The sequence below is a fragment of the Hemicordylus capensis genome, chromosome 1 (assembly GCF_027244095.1).
Source record: "Hemicordylus capensis ecotype Gifberg chromosome 1, rHemCap1.1.pri, whole genome shotgun sequence".
Classification (NCBI taxonomy): Eukaryota; Metazoa; Chordata; class Lepidosauria; order Squamata; family Cordylidae; genus Hemicordylus; species Hemicordylus capensis.
Genome location: NC_069657.1, coordinates 95164985 through 95171070, shown reverse-complemented (window position 1 = coordinate 95171070; position 6086 = coordinate 95164985). Strand labels below are relative to the sequence as shown.

The 6086-nt window shown below is 39.2% G+C and overlaps 1 protein-coding gene across 10 annotated transcripts in view; it reads left to right on the top strand.

Moving 5' to 3' along the window:
- The window catches only part of LDLRAD3 (low density lipoprotein receptor class A domain containing 3), a 250725-nt gene that overhangs the window by 191868 nt on the left and 52771 nt on the right, over positions 1 to 6086 (top strand). The window lies entirely within an intron of this gene.

Genomic DNA, 6086 nt, shown 5'->3' with positions numbered 1-6086 from the left:
TGCTTCTTGAGCATGTCTAGGCAAATTTGGACCAGAGTAGTTTTTGCCCCACCACCTGGACCGAGGAGTGGAAGAGAAAGAATAACAAATCACGGAGATCTGATATAGCACCACCACCCCCTCCCTCATCCTGTACTGTCTACCAAACAAGACTGCTTCAGGCAGATCTGTGGCAGCTATTCTGATTAACAGGATACTTTGTGCAAAACATTCATAATCAGCTAAGGTATTAGTCTTTAATTGGTGGGTTGGAACCCAAATTAAAGTATGCTGCATTAGATGCACATCCACCATTTCTAAATTTTCATTTAAAATTTATAATTTCTTTTTCAAAGAAGAGGATGAAGGGAAGGCAAAACAGGAAGACAGGGAGCCTGGAGATAGAAGAGAATGTGGGAGAGGGGAAGGAAGATAGACATTTAATAAAAACATTTAAAATGATTCCTGTGTAGCAATTTGGGTTGAAAGGTGAGTCCACTGTCCAAAGCATTACTGATCTCGTTTATTCAGTACTTTAATAATTGCAAAGTTCTTCCTACCCCTTTGGCGATTAAATTGCTATTCACAGTTCTACACTGAGAATCACTTTCCCTAAGTCATAAAGAATCCAGCATTGATTCAGTTTTTTTCCTTTCTTAAAAAGATACCAATAGATTTTGCTTGAACAAATGTGTAGGCGGCATCATCTCTTAAAGTTTGTGTCTTCCTTTTAAGCAAATGATTGGTCAAGCTGAAGAATCAAAACAAATGGGGTCAGAAAAATTATCTTGAAGTACATAACTATCTGTGCTTAAAAGGCCAAGCAGAAAGAACAGAGGCTGGAACAATTATTGAGTTTTATAGTAGCCCGTGAACAATAAATCACCTATCCATTTCCACACTTCTGCACAATGAATGTGCTTTTAAAGTAATTATTATTAGCCACCTGAAAGCCTCACCATTCTGAATTCAGACAATGTCAAAGCAGCACAGAAAGCATCTTTTTGAGGGAAGAAATGTTATTAGATATACGATGAGTCATTTCATACTTGTCTGCATTTTAAAGAACTTGAAAATCATTCAGAAAATTCAGTGGATGGCATTATTTAGCACGCTGGTTTTTATCCAGGACAACACAGAAAACATACGCCAATACTCTGAGAGCTTCATGTGTTTGTTTTCAAAACTTGTTGCCCCGTGTAATTCATAATGCTGGTCCTTAGCTTTAATGCTGTACATGGCATAACTCCATGATGCTGATGATGTGTTTTAGTAAACCAAAGCTACTCCATTTTGTTAGTAAACCAAAGAAACTCTCTTTTGAAAGCTAAAAAGCTCTAACTTAGAGAAACCTCAGCAAAGCCCAAGGACACAAACTCTGCAACATTGCTTTAACAATAGCTGCCACTACTCTTATCTCTCTAGCTCGCATAGTAGCAGTTGTAATGCTAACCAAGCCAGGTTCCCATGAGAAACGCTTGAAATGCTAACGCTGAAGAAAGAGCGGATCTAACCATATTAGGGAAATCACCTGATGGACGATAGTCAAGTCACGCATGCGTGCTTGAAAGGGGTTAGGTCACAGTTGCTATGTGCATTAGGGTCAAGAGCCTTTTTGCATTCATGTTGTTGTTTGTATAAAAGAACATCTCTAGCTGTAACTCATTGTATTCAATGTGAAGCGTGAGCTGCATTGGGTACCTTGCTATCGCAAAGCAATTAAAGCCTCTGATTGATTCCCTTGAGTCTGTTTGATTGGCTAAAATGCGGACCCAAATCGAGCCGGGTATTCACATCATAACTCCATGATGCTGATACGGAAAAGCCTTCTTCATCAGCTTCTTCCCCTTATGCCAAAGATATCAGCTGGTGTCCCACTTCAGGTGCTGTAGCCTACTGATGCGAAAAGAAGGTGAGAAGATCACCCTATCCATCCCCAGCACAGCATCCCTCCAGTAGCTGTTGCTGGTGCCTATCTTATGTTTCTTTTCTAGATTGTAAGCCCTTTGGGGACAGGGAGCCGTGTGTGTGTGTGTGTGTGTGTGTGTGTGTGTGTGTGTGTGTGTAAACTGCTTTGGGAACTTTTGTTGAAAAGCGGGAAATAAATATTAGTCGTATTTTGTAAGATATAGGGTCATTTTGGCGGCAGCAGCACACACATCATGGAACTCCTTGTCCAAAGAGGCTTGCCAAGCAACTTCTTACACTTTTCAAGCAGCTGACTAAAATATTGCAAAAGATAATTGAGAATCTTAGCTGAATTGCTGGTTTTTGTTTTTAAATCACATTGTGATCTTTTAGTATGTGTGTTGTATCATTTTTATTTATAATTTTATAATAAATTTATAATTTTATAAATAAATTTATAAATTTATTTATAAATTATAATTTAATTAATTTATAAATAAATTTATAATTTTATAATAGTATGATTTTTATTTATAATTTTCAGATGGAATGTAAAAATATTTCAGCATAATACAATATTTCCCTCTCTCAGCTTTATATAATATACTTGTTTCTCAAAAACCTTCCTCTTTAAATATATATAAAATAAAAATAACAAAACAAACAAGACTGTAGTCACAAAATCACTCTTACCCATAATTTCTACAATAACATCTTTTACAATGCTTGCAATTCCAAGAATGGTTTCCAAATTACAAGTGCATGTGGTGTTGTATCATTTTTAATTATTAGTACTATTTCATGCTTTATTGTTTGTGTAATTTATGAGCCATCTAGAAAGCTCCTTTGTTGTTTAAAGGTAGAATAATAGACTAATAAGTAAATAATACAAATAATATTAGTAATAATAGAACAACCTTATTTTTTGGCCAGGTGTATTGTCAGGCTAATGTTTAATCCCAAGGCTGGAATCCTAAGTGTCACAGTGGAGAATTTATATGTACATGCAGACCTCCCTTCTAATCATAGCGGATCATCTTCTGAATATCAGTTGAAGAAGAGCAACAGCAGAAGAGAGGGCATGTCTTCATCTCTTGCCTGTGGGCTTCCCAGAGGCATCTGTTTCATTGTGTGAAACAGGATGCTGGACTAGATAGGCCTTGGGCCTGATCCAGAAAGGCTGTTCTTCTGTTTGTTCTTGCCCTGTACATATCTGAACAAACCACTTATGCAGAACCATCTATTCCAGACCAATCTCTGTAGTGCAAGGAGCTATGATTAGAATAAGAAGTTTGTGTGTGTTTCAGCTTCAAGCACTGACACATGACATTACAAGTTGTTGATTTTGCCTTACATGGTAGAATTGCTGCTACAATTAAAGTTCTATTCATTTGAATCTAGGTATTTAAAGATTAATGAGACAGAAACATTTTCTGTTGATCAATTTTTTTTATGTACAAGGTCTCTAGAAAATCAAATTGGTTTCATAATCAACAGGCTGACAGAAAAATGTACACAGTGGCTAACATCCAAACTAAGTTACTCAGAGATACTACTCAGAAGTTAAAGGTCTATTTAATTTCAATAATACTTTAATTGAGTACTTTAGTTAGGATGTCAGCCAGTATGCTTAACCCAGGATATGTGTATTTCAGAGTAATTGCTAAATGCTCTTTCATCTGGAATACCGTTGCTTAACTTAATTGTCAAATGCAAATGACCATACCTGACCAAAACATTTACTATTCCCTTATCTCAGTGGTCTATTACTCTCTTTGAAATGATACTCTTTGTCAGTATAGACTCTTTAATTTTATAAGAAGCCACAGTTAGGAAATCTTTTTGGCACATTAATTGAAAGCTGGTTTTAAAGGAAATACTCTCAAGTCACCTGACTATGGGAGCTTTTTGAATACTGGCTGACTGGGACTAAGATTAGCATTTTAAAATTGGTTCAGCTCCAAGACACTGATCAGTACCCTAATCTACCCCGGGAACTCTTCAAAATTAAAGTTATTTGTTGGAATGGAGAGCATTACAATGTTGGGGCCTAAAAATGCAACCTCCCCTATTACTCAGATTGACCCTCTCATTGCAGGTTTGGCCATAACCCCTTTGAGCTGGGCCAAATTCAAAATGGCCCCATCTCACTAGCTTCCCTGGCCACCTTCCCCTCCAAAATTACCTTGGGAAGTTGTGCCAGTCAATGGAGGGCAGGAGACTGAGTCACAAGAGGCCCAAAATGGTTTCACCTTGGCAGCAGATGGCACAGTGCACATATTAGTCAGTCTACATGATTCAGTACAAGTGACCCACCGAGGCTCCCTTGTCCTACTCTCCTACTTTCTACCAAATGTTCCCATCACTTCTCCAAGGGAAGGGTTGTTTTTCTTGCCCATGGGTGGTGTTAGGAAAAAGGGTGTGGGTTAGAGAGGCAGAGGAGTGAAGAAGGCAGGAAGGCTTAAAGAAGGGAGGGAATTGGATTGCTTGAGTGTTCAGGTTGAACACTCAAATGCATCCAGGTTTTTTTGAATGTTCGAACTGAATACTTGAGAAACCTAACTGATTTTCCCCTGAAGCAAGCAGGTGCCAACCCCTCCTTATGCACAAGTCCCTGAATAAAAGCAGAATCTCCAAAGTCCTGAGGTGAGCCATTTTCCCAACTTCTTTAATAAAAGGAGTTCTGCTTCAGTTTGCACTTGTTTATTGATTGCAGGGAGTGAATGTCACTGAGATCCAAGCTTTGAACGGCATATGGTTCTGAGCATGTGATTGATTGATTGATTGATTAAATGCCAGCAAGTCGGTGTCGACTCTTAGCGACCACATAGATAGATTCTCTCCAGGATGATCTGTCTTCAACTTGGCCTTTAAGGTCTTTCAGTGGTGCATTCATTGCTGTCGTAATTGAGTCCATCCACCTTGCTGCTGGTCGTCCTCTTCTTCTCTTGCCTTCAACTTTCCCCAGCATTATGGATTTCTCAGGGGAGCTGGGTCTTCACATAATGTGTCTGAAGTATGATAGTTTGAGCTGAAGTATGATCATTTGTGCCTCGACTGAAAATTCTGGATTGATTTTTTCTATGATCCATTTGTTTGTTTTCCTGGCTGTCCATGGTATCCTCAAAAGTCTTCTCCAGCACCAAAGTTCAAAAGCATCAATGCTTTTTCTATCTTGTTTCTTCGAAGTCCAGCTTTCACATCCATAGAGTGTCAGGGGAAAAACCATGGTACTCCGAATGATTCTAATCTTTGTAGGTGTAGACATGTCACAGCATTTAAATATCCTTTCCAAGGTTCCAATGTCTTCATTGTCAGTTCTGAGACTGGTTGCTGTACCCGGTGTCATTAGTTTAGTCTTCTTGACGTTTAGTCATCGTCTCATTTTTTCACTGTCCTTGACTTTCATTACTAGAGCTTGCAGATCATCCCCATTCTCAGCTATCAGAGTGGTGTCCTCAGCATAGCGCAGGTTATTAATGTTTCTTCCTACAACTTTAAAACCATGCTCATCTTCTTCCAATCCAGCTTCTCTCAGTATATGTTCAGCATATACATTGAATAAATAAAGAGAAAGTAACAACCCCCCCACCGCCACAATGAGGCAACATAGCAGGACTTGGGAGGGTCTGGGCATGTAGAGCTCCATAAATTTTGGCTTGGATCAGTCACCAGTCATCAACATCCCTTCCTTTTCCCTATACCCTTTGTGCATGCCAGAGGACGAGAAGGATGGAGTCTCTCATATTACCCAAAGCTTTGGAACATACAGAAGCAGTGTGAGTCTGTTTCTGACTGCTTCAAAACTGAGACAATCTCCCCATCCTCTGTGTTAGACAGGGGAGAGGGAAATCTCATGTGGAACTTTGGAGCAGGCAGAAGCTTCTGCTCACTCCAAAATTCAGGCCACATTCAGGTACTCTTCCAAATAGAGTATCACCCAGGGCCTCAGATTTGTGCAGTCCCTGCTCCACTTCTCCTGTGCACAGAGGAATGAGGTTAGGTACCTTTACATTTAATTAGGGGCAAACCATAATGCAGTAGAGCAGAGTATTCAAAATGGTGGCAAGGGAAGACTGAAAATGCAAATGTGGCATATTTGGCTTGCTCAAGCCATAATGTCCATGAGCCAGGATCCCAAACTATGGTTGGATCCTAGTTTGCAGTCAAATTCTATTTTGAGTAAATCATTGCTTGCT